The sequence below is a fragment of the Rhinopithecus bieti genome, unplaced genomic scaffold (assembly GCF_001698545.2).
Source record: "Rhinopithecus bieti isolate Rb0 unplaced genomic scaffold, ASM169854v2 scaffold_115, whole genome shotgun sequence".
NCBI lineage: Eukaryota > Metazoa > Chordata > Mammalia > Primates > Cercopithecidae > Rhinopithecus > Rhinopithecus bieti.
The window spans coordinates 1,063,299-1,082,493 of NW_016803181.1; the positions used below are offsets into that span (position 1 = coordinate 1,063,299).

General features: G+C 38.8%; 2 long non-coding RNA genes across 2 annotated transcripts; both read right to left on the minus strand.

The window, feature by feature from the left end:
* Window positions 1-2,791: 2,791 nt before the first annotated feature.
* Window positions 2,792-18,108, minus strand: LOC108526825 (uncharacterized). The gene is made up of 3 exons (XR_001884611.1): window positions 18,021-18,108; window positions 3,735-3,850; window positions 2,792-2,857 (listed from the first exon to the last, which is right to left on the minus strand). It is a non-coding gene; the product is annotated as an uncharacterized LOC108526825 (long non-coding RNA).
* Window positions 6,655-7,210, minus strand: LINC02915 (long intergenic non-protein coding RNA 2915). Its single transcript, XR_014485067.1, has one exon. It is a non-coding gene; the product is annotated as a long intergenic non-protein coding RNA 2915 (long non-coding RNA).
* Window positions 18,109-19,195: the final 1,087 nt, after the last annotated feature.

Here is a 19,195-nt window from a genome sequence, read left to right on the forward strand (position 1 = left end):
GATATATGTGCTGGTTTTCCAAGGGAATGCTTCCAGTTTTTGCCCATTCAGTATGATATTGGCTGTGGGTTTGTCATAAATAGCTCTTATTATTTTGAGATACATATTGTCAGTTTTTGTTCAGACTTACTTCTTTGTGGATAAGACCTTGCTGCTGAGGTCTGTGAACCAGACATTTATAGTAAAACAGAAAGCAGCTACCTTCACATATATCCAATTATTGAGTTCTCTCAAACAGGAATTTTTTTCTAGTATTTTAAAGCTTTGTTTTTCATAGATCTTATCTTGTTTTCTTACAAAGGTTTCATTCCATTTCCCTATTGTTAAATTCTTCCAGATTGCTATTTTTGAAATCTGCCTCAGAAGAAAGCTATTATAGAGTCTCATATTTGTGGGATTATCTAATATTTCCTTTACATAGCTTTTCCCAATAATTTTAAATCAAATTCATTAGCTTTTCCTTTGTCAGTCTCAGGGCAATTGTTTTTCACATCTCTTTTGGAACTCCTATCAGGTCAGGTGCTAAAATTCTGCATGGGCGGTGTTGGTTTCCACTCCCCAACCCACTTCTAAATGGAAACATTTTTAAGAAAATCAGTGTCTCATTTATATTCTCTCCTTTATCATCTATTGTGAACTGGATTGTGCCCTCCCCCATTCATATTTGAGACCCTAACCCCCATTGTGACTATTTACAGACAGGAGCTTTAAGAAGGTGATTAAGGTTAAACGAGGTTAAAAGAGTAGGGCTCAATCCGATAGGAATAGTGTCTTTATGAGAAGAGGAAGGGGCACCAGTAAACTGTCTCTCTGTCCGCCCCCCTCCTCCTCTCCTCTCCTTCTCTCTCTCTCTCTTTCTCTCTACATACAAAGAGAAAAGTTCATGTGAGGACACAGAGAGGTGGCAGATGACTGCAAGCCTCAATATAGACACCAAATTTCCCAGCACCTCGATCTTGTACTTCTAGTATCCAGAACGGTGAGAAAATGAATTTAAGTTGTTTAAGCTACCTAGTAGGTGATATTTTATAACAATAGCCTTAGCAGATGAATACATTATTCAGCATATAATTCCTAGTCGATAGGTATTTGCTTGTCAAATATTGACTATAACTCATTTATGATGGTGAAAAATTTGGTTTATAATTATCTTACATTCTTGTCATGAAAAGCATCTCTAAGAGCCAATTTAAATGCTTTTCCCCAACTGCTTCCCATAAACACACACACACACATGCACGCGCACACCAGGCATTAGTCATTTTGAGTTCAAAGAATGGCCAGTACATTGCTTTTCATAATCATGGAAATTTCCTAATTACACCCTTTGGATAGGAGAGATATGTTTCTCAAGAATCCTATTCCTTGGAAGATATGTCATTCTTTTATGTTTGCCTTTGATTTCTGATTCCAGAAATCAAACAACTCTTTGCTCAGTTGTTTGTCATTGGAGGGATCCCTGCACCTGTCCACACAGGAAGGTGGAACAAAGGGGAAGGGTGTATTTTAAGCAGCATGTATTAATTTATTCATTCCCTTAATTATTCAAAACACTTTTATAGTATCTACACTGTTCTGGTCACTGTTCTGGGAGCTATAACTACAAGTCTAAAAAGACGATATGTCCCTACTTTCAAGTTTACAATCTAGTGGTGGATGAAGTAGGCAATATACATATGAACAAACAATTAAACAAGGTAGGTGTAGATAGTGATAAGTTCTCCAGAACTGTAAGGACAGCTGTCCTCCACCTTCCAGAAACTAGTAGGGGCCACCAGGTTAGGAGCCATAGATCGTGAGGGGACCCAGTAGTCTGTGAGTTGCCCCCAGGATCTGACACATACAATTTTTCAGTTTTAATATTTTATCATTTTGGTTAAATACGTATCTCATTTAAGTAACAAGTGCCTGGGGTGCTACTTTTAGCAAGTTTATAAAGAGGAAAGTCAACTCATTCTATCTAGAGGAGAGATCTTAAAATAAGTTCTATTTAAGAAAGGAGGTGCATATTCTTGAACAGAAAATTCTCTGGGCAGCTAGATAGATGATTACACAGTTACACAGATAATCCTCATCTTAGAACATTATTTTAAAATTATTTTAAAAATGAAAAATTGCTACATCTGTGAAAGGTGAGATTTTGGGGTCACATGATAGAGTAATAGATAAATTCATAGGGAGAATACCAGTGCAATAATTGGAAATACATCCTCAAGACCCCTTTTTTAAAAAATTTTTTGCAGCAAGAGTATGTATCTCTGTGTTTGTCTTTACTTGTGAAAAATAATTAAAATTTGAACTGCTTTTAATTACACTTGGTAGACTGATTCTCTTTATATGCAATTTTATATTTAGAGGTAATTCCATGGAGGCTTTCCTTTAGAGTTACATATGACTTTCCACCATTCTGTGTTACTCTCTAGAAAAGAGTTCTGGGCATGTGGAGCATTTTAAATTCAGGATTTGTGGAAGATTATATTCTTATACATGACAATCGAAAGACAGACATCTCCAATTTTCTAACTAACCACAGGTCAGTTATATACCAGAAAAAAATGGTATGCCTTAAATTTTGTCAGTATTTTTCACCGGATTCATGAAAAAGTTAGATACTAAAATTTTTGGTAGAATGCATGGGGGCGGGCAGTAGGTTAAAGACAATCTAAGATTGTGCATTTAGTAGTGACATTTGAGTTCATTGTGTGTTTAATAATTCATTTTTAATAATTATATGCTCAATAACTCAACATATTGAATATAATAATTAGCTCATTGGCAGCATGTTGCCTTACCTTTCAAGCCTCAGCCTACTAATCGATTGTTCAGGAAGCATAGTGCACTTGATCCTGTCCTGATTCTGTTCCTCAAGAACCACATGCAAAGGAGTGAAAGAGAGAGAGCATTGGGATAAATAGCTAATGCATGCAGGGCTTAATATTTAGGTGAGAGGTTGATAGATGCAAACCACCGTGGCACACGTTTACCCATGTAACAAACCTGCACATCCTGCACATGTACCCTGGAACTTATAAAAATAAAATAAAGAATTCAACAATTATTCACGGTTTGAGAAACATGCTGTCTTCAGTATTTGGTATTTTTTCTATTTCCCCACTCCCTGCCAAAAGTACATTCAGGCACCTCAGAAGCAACCAAGTCACATCTTTTTTTCCTCTAAATTAAATTATCAGGGCACGTGTCTCATTTCTCTACTTACTTTGCCTGAGTAGAAAAGGTAACTCAACGAAAGTGCTGTGTGTGACGTGTCTGGGAAAGCTACATGGGGGAAGCAAACACACCTGTTATGGAAACATCTGTGACTTTCCCAAAGGACAGCAAGAAGCACTTGTGTGTCCGCAACAGATGGTACTCCACCCCCTAACCACAGAGTCATGCCCATCTGTCCAACATAGTACAATTGCACCCCCCAAATTTGCTCACTTTAGATTATCTGATCCTGTTGGAACAGTAGGCTATGGCATTCCTGTGGGAAAGTGTATTGTGTACCACAGTGGTTCGAACTATGTACTGGAATTTAGTAAGTAAAATCCTGGAATAACCAACTTTACTCATCATATGTCCTAATGACCTGTTTGAATCTCATATACTGTTCTTGTAAAATGGTCTGAATGGCATTCCTGGAGGGGATCCATAGACTATACAGTGTATTAGTCTGTTTAAGTTGCCTTAACAAAATACTGAGTAGCTTAAATGACATAAATCTATTTTCTCACTGTTCCGGGGGCTGGAAGTCCAACTTCAGGATTCCAGCATGATCAGATTCTAGTGAGGGTCCTCTTCCTGGCTCCCAGATTACTTCCTTTTACTGTGTCCTCACCTGACAGAGAGGCTGAGAGAGAAAGAGAGAGAGAGAGAGAGAGAAAGAGAGAGAGAATCAGTCTCTTCCTTTAATAAACCCTCCGGTCCTATTGGCTTAGGGTCCCACCCTAATGACAATGACCTCATTTAACCTTAATTAGGTTCAATGTTCCATCTCTAAATAAAAGACCTATCTCCAAATTCAGTTACATTGTGGGAAAGTGGTTAGGGCTTCAAATATGAAGTTTTGGGAGGCACAACTCAGTCCATAGCATATAGATATGTGAGGATTAAGTGATGAAAAGGTGAATTTTTTTTGAATGCCTATTTAAGAAAAGTTATTTAGGGGTTTCATTTTCTTTAACATAAATCACAAGTTTAAAACGTGACTTTAACCCAAGTCACATTTTCTTTAACTCAAAACTCTATAAAAGTTCTCGGTCAAGTATTATCGTTCATTGAATCATTTTTCCTTGGTTTAAAACTGGTGGAGGGTGATGGGAGCTTGAGGTGAGTTAGGGAGGAGAAGGGGCACAATCTTAGCGAGGAAGAGGGAGGAGCATAATGGAAAGAACATTTGGTGCAATATTGGCTGAGTTCTAGCTCAGATTTAATGTAAGTTTTGTCAGTCAGATGGAGACCTTGATAACTACTTTTTAAAAAAAAATGTTTTATTGTAATTGACAAATAATGTTGTATATTTATGGGGTACAATGGGACTTTTTGATACATGTACACATTGTGGAATGAGCAAATCAGGCTAAGTAGCACATTCATTTCACCAGTTATTTCATTGTGGTAAGAACAATTAAAATTCTCTTTAGCTGTTTTGAAATATATAATACATTGCTATTAACTGTAGACACTGTGCTGTGCGATAGAACACCAGAATTATTCCTCCTATCTAACTGAAACTTTGTATCCATAGACCAATGTGTACCCTTTCCCTGTCTAACTTCCCACAGCCAATTGGGTGTATACCCAAAGGAATTTAAATCAGTATTTTAAAGGGACGTTTGCACTCCTGTGTTCTGTTCATTGCCACATTATTCACAAGAGCCAAGATATGGAATCAACCTAAGTGTCCATTAGCTGATGAATAGATTTTTTAAAATGTGCTGATTATACAAAATAGAATACTATTTAGCTTTAAAAAAAAAAACAGGCAATTCTGCCATTTGCAAACATGGATGAACCTAAGGACATTATGCTTAAGTGAAATAAGTCAGGCACAGAGCGACAAATACCATATGATCTCACTTACATGTGGAATCTAAAAAGGTAGAAATTGTAGAATTAGAGAGTGGAATAATAACTGCTTCTTAATGTGTATTTGGAGTTTGAATGACTAAATATACATAAAGTGCTTATATTTGAACATATAAGATGTTATAGATATTTTTTCTCTCCCTTACCCCATCTTTCCTAGTGTAATAACGTTATGCTACAAGTTAGTCACTTATGAATTCCAATTTGAGGGTTCAGTTTGTGACTTTTGCTGGCTCCAAGAAATCAAGACATACTGAGCCACTGCATGAACAGTGTCACTAAGTATAAGAACCTGAGAAGTTCAGCTTCAACAATTCTTGAAGTCTCCCTTGAGTAGAAGGTGAGTGAAGTGTCACAATTGGGCAAGAAGTGAGTTAATTCTGATTGCAACAGTAGGCAGCTATTAAGAGATGACTGTAACTCTGGATGGAAGTTTCTGTGGTTTCTGCCTTCAGCCCTGTCATGTTCAACATTCTATTCAAGACCTAGATCAAAGGAGAAGTTGATGAGCTTAGTATTCAGCTGAGAGAGATGGGCTATGTTGGCTAGAAATTAAGCAATGAGCTCAATCTAGCAAGATGCAAGTTCTGAAGTTGGACTCTTAGAAGCAACTGAGGCTCAGGGATTTCAGTAGGCACTACATTCTGGGTAATTTTAAAAATGTGTATGCTTATCCTCACATCCTTTAAGCTCAGCCAAAATCTACTCTGCAAAGTCATGCTTGAACCCTTGCTTTGAGCTAAGTGTTCTGACAATTCCAACATATATACCTGTAATAAAACTGCTCAAATAATGTTAAAGACTCTTTAAAGCCACGATCTTTACCGTATTAATTTTCGTACTCCCAATGTCTAGTGTAGTGTCTGGCACATAGGGAATTTTCAACAAATTATGGGCTGTTGCTAGAATAAAAATTCAAAAGTAGGCAGTGTTGAGTTGGCAACTTAATTTCCTAAAAAGTATTAATTGCCTGCCCATGTGGACAATAGAAACAACAACAACAAAATATCCTGCCAATAAATCAGGCTTTTGGCTGATGCCTTGCAGTGCCTTGTAAATATGAGTAAGCATGTTTCCTATTCTAAAGTAAGTTAAAAAAAAAAAAAAAAAAAAAAAAAAAAAAAACACCTAAAACCTAAACTCATTAACTTCATTTCACCATCTTGAAGAGCCTGCAGTTCCTTTATATTTATAACCATTAGAGTGAGGCATGTTAAATAATTCAAATGAGAAATCCTAGTTTCCATCTTTATGTGTCTCTTGGGTTTTCCTTTGTTCACCCAGTCACCTGCAAAAATCATCAAATATTCAAATTTATAGTCTGTGACTTGGTCACCCCGAACCTCTTGGTGGCCTGGAATGAGCATGAGATGCTCATATTTAGCACTTGGAGCTCAGTTAGATATTAGTCTTCCTGTAGTGCAATCCTCTGAAGCCAGTGAGGAAGGAAATCAGAAACAGAAATCAGACGATTCTGGCCAACCCTCCCAATACAAGGAGAGAGTCACTGACGGAAATGGGTCTGGATACTGGGTTTCTCTCTCCTAAGTCCTCTGATGCCAGTTATTAAAATGGGTTACTTCTTAGAGCCGTGATGTTGAACAGCACTTCATTGAGATGATGCAGGATTTGGACTCCAAAGCGTCCCCTCTATCCCCTGTCAGCAGCATGAGCCTCAGGAGGGCAAGAGTCAGCCAGCATAGTGCACACACCCTCTGTTGAACCATGTTCTTCCACCCAAGAAACTGAGGTTTCTGTCCTAAGAGCAGTGCCAATCCGCTGAAAATCATTGGGTTGTCTGTTTCCTTGTTTATGACTTCTCCATATAGTTGATTCTGCTCCAACTTATTTGAAAGGGACATCTGTTGGATGATTTGATGTGATGTCTGTGTTCCCTGAAAGTCATTTCTGACAGGGCGACGTAAAGGAACCTGAGAGGGAGCTCCCTCATGTGATGAGTGGCTCTTAAGTGCAGGAACAGATTTGAGAGGATTATCCAAGACAATAACTTCAAGATCAAACTAGGCCATGGAGTTAGCCATACGGCTCTGCAAATTCTTTGCGGCTCAGCCCTCTGGGGTCTCCTGTCACCGTGCTTGCCAATAATGAATTTCACTTCCATGTGGGATCTTTCAGGTCTTCTTGACACACTGAAGCCATATGTGTTTCAGTCACTTCAGACATCATCCCGCTGTTTAACTTGAAGAACAGTCTAAGTCAGTGAGGTTTGCCATGGCATCAGATCTCCTTTTAAACCCACACCGCTTGAATAATAACTATGATTCTGGATAGTTGACTCATGAATGTTTCCTGCGAAGGAACAATGAGGGTATTCTGAGGAAATGAAATCCATACAAGTAACTCCCAAACTTTATTCATGTTTGAATACTTTCTAGCTTCAAATGTTTTGACCAGACTGGTAACACATAGCAAAATCAACTGGTAAGATTGTCCCCTTTTCTTTCTTCCTCCTCCTCTACCTAACACTTCTCTAGTGTGGTACTAACTGAAGAAGGCACAAAGAGTAAGTAGAGGGCAAGGGAAATGAAAAATCAAAGAACCCTATACTCTTTTTTTGTAAATTTTCCCTCTCTCCTGGTAATCCTCCTTCAAAGGCAGTGTCCCTTTCTTAGGCCAAACCAAACTCAGAGGGTGAAGTTGGAAAACCCCGGCAACCCTATGATACATGATAAACCCATGTAAGGTGGTGGTCCTTTACAAACAGTTGGCTATGAATATCTTCTTTAAAATGGTCTGACACTCGTGGCATAATTATTTTTGTAAGAGTCCTCAGGAAAGTCTGTTTTGAAATACCCCATAACTTAAGACTACGATAGTACCTCACATAGTTCAATATAAAAATAACCAGGTGGCTTGTGAAGAAGACAGGAAGCGAGAGGTGATGCTTCTCTATAGGAAAATGACACTGCAACCAGCCCCGCTGAGTCCTAAAAAGACCCTAAATATACCACTCTTCCTCCCCGACAACTACCCAAGTCATATCCTGTGAGTGACTGGATTCTAATCTATCAAATAGTTTCTGTACATGAAAACAATCAGTTTTGGAATAAGAGTTGCCAGCAGAAAGATTTCCATTTATTAGGCACCTACCAGGTGCCTGACTCTACTGGGTCCATTAAAGATATTCTTTCATTTCGTTCTCACCGGGAAACTTACAAGGCTTGTTCACATTTTACAGATGGGAGAAATAAGGCACAAGAAGGTTAAACAAAACAATCCAGGCCAACTCAAGTGGAGGGATCGGTGGCTGAGTTCAGGTCTGCCTGTAAACTCCTTGAGGCCAGAACCTTTACTGTTTTGCTCACTGATGTATCCCAAGTGCCCAGAAGAATGCCTGGCAAATTGTAGCTGCTTAGTAAATACTGAATGATCACCTTAATGAGAGAACCCAGCACATGTACTCCTGACCATTATTCTCTACAGCTTCCCCTCAGTCTCCTCACTCCAGTCCATTACCTGCCACTTTCTCCCATCCTGTTTCAAAGAGAAATGGAACCCAGAGCAGCAGACACTGTAGAAAGTTACATCTTTGTGTACATCGTGCTGAAGGAACGGAGCGATTGTCAGGGTGCTGTCTCCTTGCGTCTGAGGCCTTACTTCCTTGCTCTGTCCCTTTCTTCTATCTCCTCCTTCCTCCCGCAAAGATTTTCTGAGTCCTTGCTGTGTGCTGAGCACTGGAGACTCACTGTGAACAAAGCTGGCATGGTCTCTGTCCTATGCAAATTACTGAATAAATTATAGTTACAGTGAGTGTTTTGACAGGGAGGTAAGGATGCTGTAGAAACATATAACAAGAGGACTCAGACCTGTTCTTTGAGGTCAGGGAGGACATCCTTGCAAATTTTAACTTTAAGACAAGACATAAAGAATCATTAAGAGTTCCTAATGTATACCTTGGGTTTCCTGGAGGTCTCTGCCTAAGACACTTTTAGGGGGTTCGGGAGTTAAAACTGTTTCCCTATAATACTAAGAAGTTATTTGCCTTTTCATTCTTACTGCATTACAAGTGTACAGTGGAGTTTTACAGAAGCTGCATAACATATGATATCACAACAAATTGAATGCAGAAGCAGACATGAGAATCCATTTATACTTTAGTAAGCCAGATATTGGTAAGATTTGCAAGAAAATGCAAAACAGTGCTACTAGTTTCACTCATGTATTTTTGGTTTTGGAAAATGTGGCTATGTTTTTATAAAATGTTATTTGTGTTAAGGTATAATCAGCTTACTGTGTTGTTTTAAGATGAATTAAATATTTAAACATTTCTTGGTTCTAATTTACAACATAATATAATGATATAATCTACCTTTTTAAAATGAAAAGATCTTTGGGGTTCTTCATAGTATTTCAGAGCACAAAGGGGCCCTGAGCCCCAAAAGTTTGAGAATTGCTGAGCTAAGAAAAGAGGAGGAGGGAGTGTTCCACAGTGAAAAGCCCTTCCCTGGTATATGACTTGTAGTTTTGAGGATATTAAAGAAGTCCAATGTGGTTGGAACATAGAAAGTGAGGGAGAGAGAATATAATATGCAGACCAATGGGTAAGCAGTGCCATATTTGAGGGCAGTGACTTAATCTTAAGTCAGTGGGAAGTCACTGAAGGGTTTTAAGCAGGTTGGAATTGATGAGATACATGTTGAAAGAGGAAGGAAATGGAAAGAAGAAAGGAAAAGAATGGCAGGCAGGACACACAGAGATGGGAGGTCAGTGAGGAGGTATTTGGGGAAAACTTGCTAAGCTATGAGGGAGGACAGTAGGGTTGGATAAAGAGGATAGATTTAAGTAATATTCATGGAGAATGTAGAGGACTTGGGTTTGATTGTCAATAGGGAGTGATTTGTAAAAGAAGGAATGAATTTTCTCATGGTTTTTTAGTCATACCACTTGATTTTAAAATCTAGTGCTACCTGATTCTGTGACTGTGAGCAAATTATTTAAACTCCATAAGCTACAATTTTCTCGTCTGTAAAAAAATAGGAATAAGAGCCACAATTTCGTATGGTTGTTGAAGTTATTTTAAAAAGCACACATATCTAATATAACTGAAATATCATAATTATTTATTTGTTTCCCTTACCTTCTCTTTAACTTTCCTTCTTACCATTTTAAGATGGAGGGGGAAAGCTGGCAGTGTTCTTCAGGAAACGTAAATTCTTGGGAAGGGAGTTTGAACACAATATGCAGAATCTCCTCCTGTGATTCCTATACACCCTGGAGGTGTGCTTTCCTCAAGCACTTGAAGCGAATGTGTTCTCTAGTCTCTTCTCTCTCTCGCTCTCTTTTTTTCCTGAGGACACTCTATCATTTAAGTTCAGTTATTTTTGTCTTATCTGCTCCCTTTGAACTTGAAACTTTGTCCTGTTCTTCTTGTTCCATAGTCTAATTCCTACTATTTTGTTCCTTCGCCTTTGTCTTCCCAAAGTCTTGGGCTAGCCTTCTCTATTTCTCAGCTTTGTCATACCCTTGACTTTGCAAGATTCTCTTTCCTGGCAACCACCATCTACAGACAAAATATTAACAACTTGGGAGGAGTTAGGACAGAGGCATTACAATTATTATAAAGAAAACCAGGTAGTCCTTATGACTGGGGCCTGAACTACCTCCTGTTATTCTTACGAGTATCTTTTGAAAGGCTGTTCTCAAATGCATTGATTTAAGAATTTAGAGTAATATTCTTTCGGGCTGAAGGGAAAGGAGACAGAGAACTACAAGGTCATAGGACCACGACAATATGTTGCATTTTGCCAAGTGGCCTTTATTAAACAGCCCAGGAGGTGAGTGGAGGAGAGCACGGGTCTGGCAGTCTGCCGTGGGACAAGGAGCTTTGTCTGCACGCAGGTTCCCAGCTCACAGACGGTCCACATTTGAATAGAGCCCATTGTTTACCTCTTGCGTGGAAAACAGAGGAAACAGGCAATGAGTCAGGCACCCACTTGTTTCAAAAGGAATGTTTAAAAGAGTTTCAGGGAAATCTAAGAAAAAAATAGAAGTTGGAAGGAAGATGAAGGAGACGAGGACAAAGTGAGCATTGCTGGATGCTAATGATGTGCTTGTCTTTGCTGACAGCCTATCATTCTGGATCTGTGGGTTCCAACCCTGAACCTGAACCCAACAGGAAAGGCACTTCTGGAGAAGAACTTCTACTCTGGGGAGACATTCTGGCTAAGATATAATCTGAAGTAGTTTGGAGTAAATTGATCTGCCTCCTTTCTCCATTTAAAGGATATTTGCTAAAAATGCCTTCCCCTTCCAAGGGCCCGCAGACCAGAGAGGGGGATTACAGTGTGTATAATTTTTGAAATACAGTAACTGATCAGCAAATGAAATAAACTTAGAATCTTATACAGGTCCTGTTTTCTGTGACGTGATTTCCTGATCTGCAGTTGCCCTGACTGACATTCCACTTTCCTACGGCTCCATGCTTGGTGTGGAGATGGTCTTTCCTTTTTGTCATCTCATTTGGGAAAAAAAGCATGATAGTGGTATGAATGCCACAGAAAGGAAGGAAATGAGTTGGTGTCTATGGCAAAGACTCAACTATGTTCTGCTGAAAGCTCTGGTTTGCAATCCAAACTTGATATATTATCTACTTTTTTAATTTTCAGAAACCTTAATTTTTTCTCCAAATTTGGAAAGAAAGGAATAAAATTCAGATATTACAGAAAAAATCTCAAGGAAGGAAATGAAAACAACCTGTAATCAGATCCCCAGAGTTAACCAACATAGTATAATGCTGTGTATCTTTTGATATGCAAAATAGCAAGATATGTGTATATGTGTATATATAAATAATGGAATAATTTGTACATACTGTTTAGTAACCTAAATTTTCATCTAAAATTTGTATCACAATTTTATGTTATGATATATCTTATTCTTAACATAATTTTGGAGGTTGTAAAACATTATTAAATAGTTCTCTATTTTTGAACACTTAGATTAGTTTCAAGGTTTTACTATTAAAATCCTTCTTACTAAAGTTTTCTAACAAATGTTCATTCATTATTCAACAAGTATTTCTTGAGCACCTACTATGTTCAAGATATGAAATTAGGCAGTTTGTCGGGGGCAAAATGATATAACACAAATAGCCTCTTTCAAGGGACTTACTGAAAAGGAATAGATTTCTCCTAAATAATCGTGACTGTTTAGGAAATGAATTTCCTTTTCCTATGGGTTTCATGTCCCTTTATATTCTCTGTAAGTCTGGTTCATACAGCTAACTTTTGTGGCTGGTTTGTTTAAGATTTTGTTAACTTATAAGCTAAATATATAAGTTAGAAAGCACTGAAAATATTATCACAATGATTATGATTGACATACTTTTGTAAAAATAAATAGGAACTGCACAGAGAAATAGTTGAAATTGGACTCCATTATAATCAGAAAATCAGCTTAATAATATGGAGCTAAAAAATTCTAGTCTGCACAGTATAACTGAAGTTGTGCTTGGAGAGCAGCAACTCAGATGGTGGTCACAACCTTACTTTATTGGGACAATGAAATATTTTAGTGGAGTCATTGGCATCTCACTCTACTTCTGAAATCAGGGCCACCCCTATTATTACTTTCCCAGTAGAGATGACTGGTTTGCTCATTTGGGTAGCATACAGTTTCCTCTGAAGTCAAGACTGTGGGATTGATTCCATTTGGTTCAGTGATTCTCTGACTACTTCAGGACCACTTCAGGTTGCATTTCTCAATTCTGAACATTGCTGGTAGAAAATCATATCCTTGTTACAGACAAAAAGATGTAGAATGCAGAAATATTTGATCAAAAGTGTCAGATTCATGGTTGTCAAAGGCATAATTTTAAGATGACTTCCCTGAACTTGGTATTGTGCCCGTATTTGAGTGAAAGGGAAACTGTCCGGGTAGGCAAAACTAATCATGCTTTTCAAAACAGAGATTTTTCTCTGGCTGGGAGTAGACAAGGGAGTCAGAGAGATCTGAAGCATAAGAATAATTCAAACTGCCATTGTTGGCTTGAAGATGGAGAACCCACTTGGAGAGGGTAAGAAGAAAATGAATTCTGCCAACAGCCAATGAGCTTGGAAGAAGTCCCCAAGACTCATATGGGAGTGGCAGTTGGCTGATATCTTGAGTGTGAGACTCTGAGCAGAAGAATTAGCTAAGCTTATCTGGAATTCTGACCTATAGAACTGTGTAATAATAAATGGCTATTGTTTCAAATTTGCATTGTTTGCATAATTTGTTATTCAGCAGCAGAAATATAACACAGTGGTCAGAACAACCCAGATTTTATGCCTTACTGATACCAAGTTTGCAACCTCTTTACCTACCATCAACCAAGGGCACATTTCTTGCCAAGTTTAAACAGGTAAGAATGAATTTTATGAATCTCTAAACCACCAAATAATAGAAGAACATGGTATCATCAAAGGTATAAAACCCATAATACATGCACATTTACTGATATTATGAAAAGCTTCTTATAATTTATAAAAATCAAACTTATGATAGTTTAACAAATGACATAATAGAAATATATGCAGGCTGTTGATAGGGTATAGAGGAGGCTCACCTAACCTCACCTGGGCAGAGCAGGAAGAGTTTTTCCTAGAGGAAATGGTGATTGTCAAAGGAATGCAGGAGGCAATAACTTATGTTTACAGACCCTGTTCATGTGCGTAAAAACATTGGAGGAGATATAAGTCTACTGTGATGAGCCAAGAGGAGGGGCTAGGAGGTGGATAAGGCAACTTGGGATTTCATTCCCTTTCCTACTCCAAGTCTTACAGTGATCATCTCAGAAAGGAATGTTCTTATCAAGACCCTCACTTAAAAGCTTGCCCTGGTAGTAGAAGGTACTTCTACTACCAGGGCTAAGGGCGGCTTTTCATTACTCATCTAAAGTTGGAAAAGCTTTAGATGTGAGTTAAGTTTAATGGAAGGTATCTCTACTGGGAGTATCTAAACCACAGGCATCTGAGACAACCTTAGGTGAGGGCTGAATGCAAATAACTACAGTGCTCAGAATTTACAACCTAGAAAGGCTAAAAATGCTGCAGTAATTATTACTACTGCTGTTTCTTAAATTCCTCATTTACAAAATCAAAGTAGCACCCATTCCTGTCTAATTAAACCAATACGGTGACAAAGAAAAAGTTTTGTTCTGAATGACTGTTTTTATTTCATTATCTCTTATTTCTTTGAACTATATTCACTGAATATGCTTTAATTTGATGTCTCACATCAGTTGAAAATGAATACAAACCATGTGTATTATTATATGCATGGTTGGGGACCAAGAAGAGCCATCAATGCATCACCAGATGAATTGGCTCACCTCACTGGCTCATGTGTGAAAGTAAACATAGATCTGCAGGACTTTTATACTTTCTGTCAATCTGGCCATATAAATTGACAGCTAGAACTTAGCAAGTTCCTCAGAGATTAGGCAGATCCAATCAAGTTCATAGGTGAAAGGGTCAAAATGAAGGTCAGAAGATAGTTCCTCTGGTATCCTCATGTATTTTGAGAAAGAAAAGGGTCTAGTAAATGACAAAGATCCTTTTGTGGAAAGAACATTATATGACAATGTACAAATGGAGTCATTTCTTGGGGAGGTGTCTTGGAGTCCTGGGAGGCTACCTCACTTCTAAAATCCTTAGGTGTCTTCTATGCTTGCAGTGAGTACACCTGTTGAAACAGGTGAAACAGGTGGATGACTGTGGGGAAAGCCAAGGTGTCTTTTGGAGGATCCCACTTCTATTAATTCATGATTGATACCTAGGAGTTATGGGGGAGACAGAGGATTTGTACTAATGCCAAACAAAAGACCAGTGCATTCACGTGGGCATGAAGGGAGGCAAATATAATCGAGTTACATGTCACTCACTCTCATTGTGGCATCACCCTACAAGTGATAGCGAAAGTAACCCCTCCCACAGCCAGATGGCCCTGTCCATCAGGAATCATATTAATGGCTGGTGCCAACCCAAATGTTTGCCTTTATCTTGTGCCACCATTGACTATTTTTCAGAAATCAGGATGTTGTTTCCCACTCTGAGATGTCTGGTTGAGCGGGTTTCGGTGTGATCAAGGAAATACGGCTGCCCTCACTTTCACTGTTCCAGCTGCCTTGGCAGCCTCCTGGCACATCCCAAATGAGGTCATATATTTAGTAAGGCAATGTCTTACCTAAGAGATCTGAGACAAATAGAGACATTTCTATATCTGACATTCAGAAAAGCTATAGGGAAGAAGCTTTAGGATATAATGGAATATAGAGAGGATTTCAAGGGAAAGAGACCTGAGGTTACTGACTTTGTAATCTTGAGAAAGCTACTTTATTTCTCTGATTTGTCACTTCCTCTGATTTATCGACAAAATTGCCATGCATGTTGCTTGGCATAATGCATGACAGAGTATTAGCTCAGATAAACGTCAGTTCTTTTCCCTTCCTTCTTCATCCAGTTTTGAGGAAATTTGACAGTTGGTATAAGTGTTCAAAAGAATTACACAATTCCTGTGTCCTTTGAGGCAAGAAACTTTGCATAATTCTTTCACCCTTAGCTCAGAATCCTCATCTCCTGCCTTTTCATTTTGGAGCTAGCAGTCACAGGAATGCCAACTGGCAAGGTGGTGCTGCTAAGCCTGAGACAGTGAGATGGATAGCTTAACCAGTGTGTCAGAATGGAAGCTTCAAGTTATTCATCTTGAAAGTCTGCATACTGTCTGAAATCAAGTGACTACTATTTAAACCAGTTTTGGAATTTTTCACTTCCGAGCTTTTACATAAACCTTCGGAAAAAACTTCCGTGGGCCAGGGTGCTAGGTATGATACTCCCTCTCTGATCTGTTCACCAAATAATATTTAGATAAATACAGCTCTACTTTCAAATAGTACTCCACTGTTAGGGACCAAATGTTTGTGTCCCCCAAAATTTATGTGGCAAAATCCTAACACCCAAGGTGATGGCATCAGGAGGTAGGGACTCTTGATAGGAAAGTAATGAAGCCTTGAAGATAGAGCCCTCATGATTGGAATTAGTGCTCTTATAAAAGAGACCCCAGAGAACTCCTTCACCTTTCTGCCACATGTGGACACAGTGAGAAGACAACCATCTATGAACTAGGAAATAGACCTTCACTGGACATGGAATCTGCCTGTGCCTTGATCTTGGGCTTTCTAACCTCCATAACTGTGAGAAAGAAATGTTTGTTGAAGCCACCCAGTTTATTGTGTTTTTGTTGTAACAGCCCAAGTAGTCTAAGACACCATGTAACTGCCTACAGCAAGAGGAAATGATACATGATTTTGGAGCCCAAGGACAAATAAAGTAGACACACAGACATTCATTTCCAAGAAGAAAAATGAAAAACGCATGTCTGTGTGTGAAAGCTTCAACTGAGCTTTTGCGTATTGTCCTTCAGAAGGGCTTATCAGCATTTTTGTTTGTTGGTTGTGTTTTGTTTTTTTCTTCTATTTTATATAGTTTCTGTAAAGAAGCCAGGATGTTCCCTCACTGGTTTCCTGAACAATGTGATCAAGGACCCACATCGTCCCCCTGGTCTTGAGGATCCCATGAAGATCAGGAATGTGGTGGTGTTCTCCCTGTTAGCCTCTTCTGACCAGCAAAGGCATTTTTCAGATGGAGGGAAGGGCCTTTCCAAGTCTGATCTCAGACCTGGCTGTGTCCAGATTGTGTCACAGGCTGTGTCCAGATTGTGGTTTTGGGCACTTGTAGTTACCAGCTTGGTTTTGGCTGGAGAAAGAAAAATTCCTATCACGAATACACCCAATTACCTCATGATTCAAAGATGGAGGCAGACATGCACAATTAACTTCCTTCTTACCTGATTCACCTGCCTCTACTCAGGAACTGGACACATTTCACTGTAGGTCTTTCATTCTTTCAGAAAGTTTTTTGTTGTTGTTGTATATTTATGGGTGCTTAATGGAATTTCCATGAAGCTTTTAACTTTGTTCATGATCATCTAATATTGTCACCATATCTCAGGGAAATTTCTAGGCTCAAAAGTCTACCAATTTATGTGGTGTTCCAAATACACAGCTACATTTGACCATTAGGAAGCCAATGGTTTTCCTAGACAAGTTTGCAAAATTCTGCAGTGTTATAGATATTCTTGCTTTAAAAAACTTGTGACAATTTCTAAGCTAATAGTAACAACAACCATGAGAACATCAACAATAAATGCTACCTCTTGATGAGCCCTTATGTATTTTTAAGTACTATGCTAATGATTAACACGAATTACTTTAATCCTTACAAAGGCCTAGTGAGGTAGGTAATTTATTTTCTCCGTTGTCCAGATGAAGAAGCTGAGGCTAAGAAAGATTTAATGACATATTTAAGGTCAGAGAACAGATAAGTGGTAAAGATATATTTTTATAGGAAGGCGAATACTCCTATTATTCAGCTCTATAATGGAATGAAATTGACACATGCTACAACATGGATGAATGTTGAAGACATTATGCTAACTGAAATAGGACAGGCATAAAGGACAAATACTGTATGATTCGACATATGTGAGGTACACAGAGTAGTCCAATTTTATAGGAACAGAAAGTAGAATAAATGTTGGCAGGGGCTGGGGGCAGAGGGAAATGTGAATTTATTTAGCAGGTACAGGGTTTCAGTTTAGAAAGATGAAAAGTTCTGGACATAGATAGTGGTGATGTTTATACAACAATGTGAATGTACTTAATGCTTCTGGACTGCATACTTTTAAGTGGTAAAATTTTAATTTTAATGTTATGTAATTTTACCACAATAAAAAATTACTAGAAAAAGATGAAGAAAAAATTTTAAACAATGAATACTGACCAATTAGTGTGCCTTCAAATGAAGGATTCATTGTATATTTTAACTTAAATCAATAAACTCTAAGTGTGTAAATGATGAATAAAAATAGACTACCTTGTAGGAGAAGAATCCTTCTCTCTTTTCAGTGGAAGTGTTGTTTGACCTCTTTCCTCAGGGCTTTGGTCCTGTTCTCTTGGAGTCTTAAGAGAGACAAAAACAAGCATGGTGTCTTATGTGTTCACTATTAGTTTTGCTTCCTCATCATCTCCTTTCAGCAAAACCATCTGAAGGTCCACTATCCATTGACTTCCCTGGGGTGACAGTGTTATAAGTTTTTACTTTCACTGGTCTGAAGAAGGTGGAGTTTTATTTTTTTCTCTTGTTTGTGTCAATCCCTCCTCCAACACCCATAGAATTGGCCCCAGTCTAGGTGCCAACATGACACTTGGTTCAGTTTTCATTGGCCCACTATTCAGTCCCTACCACCTCACCTCCCTCTCACTCGCTTAGAGTATCTGACAGTTGGCATGTCGTTAAGGACAACAGCAACAACAACGTGACCTAAACTCTTTTTCTGGGGGTCCATACAACATAGGTTGTAGCCTTAGTCTTCTACATTTAAAACAATGTGGTTAACTCTTGCCTTTAACAAACCTAATTAAAGGTAATCTTTGAATGGGAAAAACTGAAATTGAGATGTTTTGGCTTTACCAATAGCTAGACAAAGCTTGCGCCAAGACATTCTAACAGATCTGGTTTTGTTAGATTGTGGCTCTCATGCTAGTTCATGGCAAACCCTCTCCTAGATAAACATGGAAATCTAGACTACTTGGCCACACTTCATGTCCTGCTACTACCCAATGCAATTTTTTTTTTTTTTTTTTTTGAGACGGAGTCTCGCTCTGTCGCCCAGGCTGGAGTGCAGTGGCCGGATCTCAGCTCACTGCAAGCTCCGCCTCCCGGGTTTACGCCATTCTCCTGCCTCAGCCTCCCGAGTAGCTGGGACTACAGGCGCCCGCCACCTCGCCCGGCTAGTTTTTTGTATTTTTTTTAGTAGAGACGGGGTTTCACCGTGTTAGCCAGGATGGTCTCGATTTCCTGACCTCGTGATCCACCCGTCTCGGCCTCCCAAAGTGCCGGGATTACAGCCTTGAGCCACCGCGCCCGGCCCCAATGCAGTTTTTAAAGACTGTAATGAATATATGCGCGCGCGCTCGCTCTCTCTCTCTCTCTCTCTCTCTCTCTCTCTCTCTCTCTCTCTATATATATATATATATATATATATATAT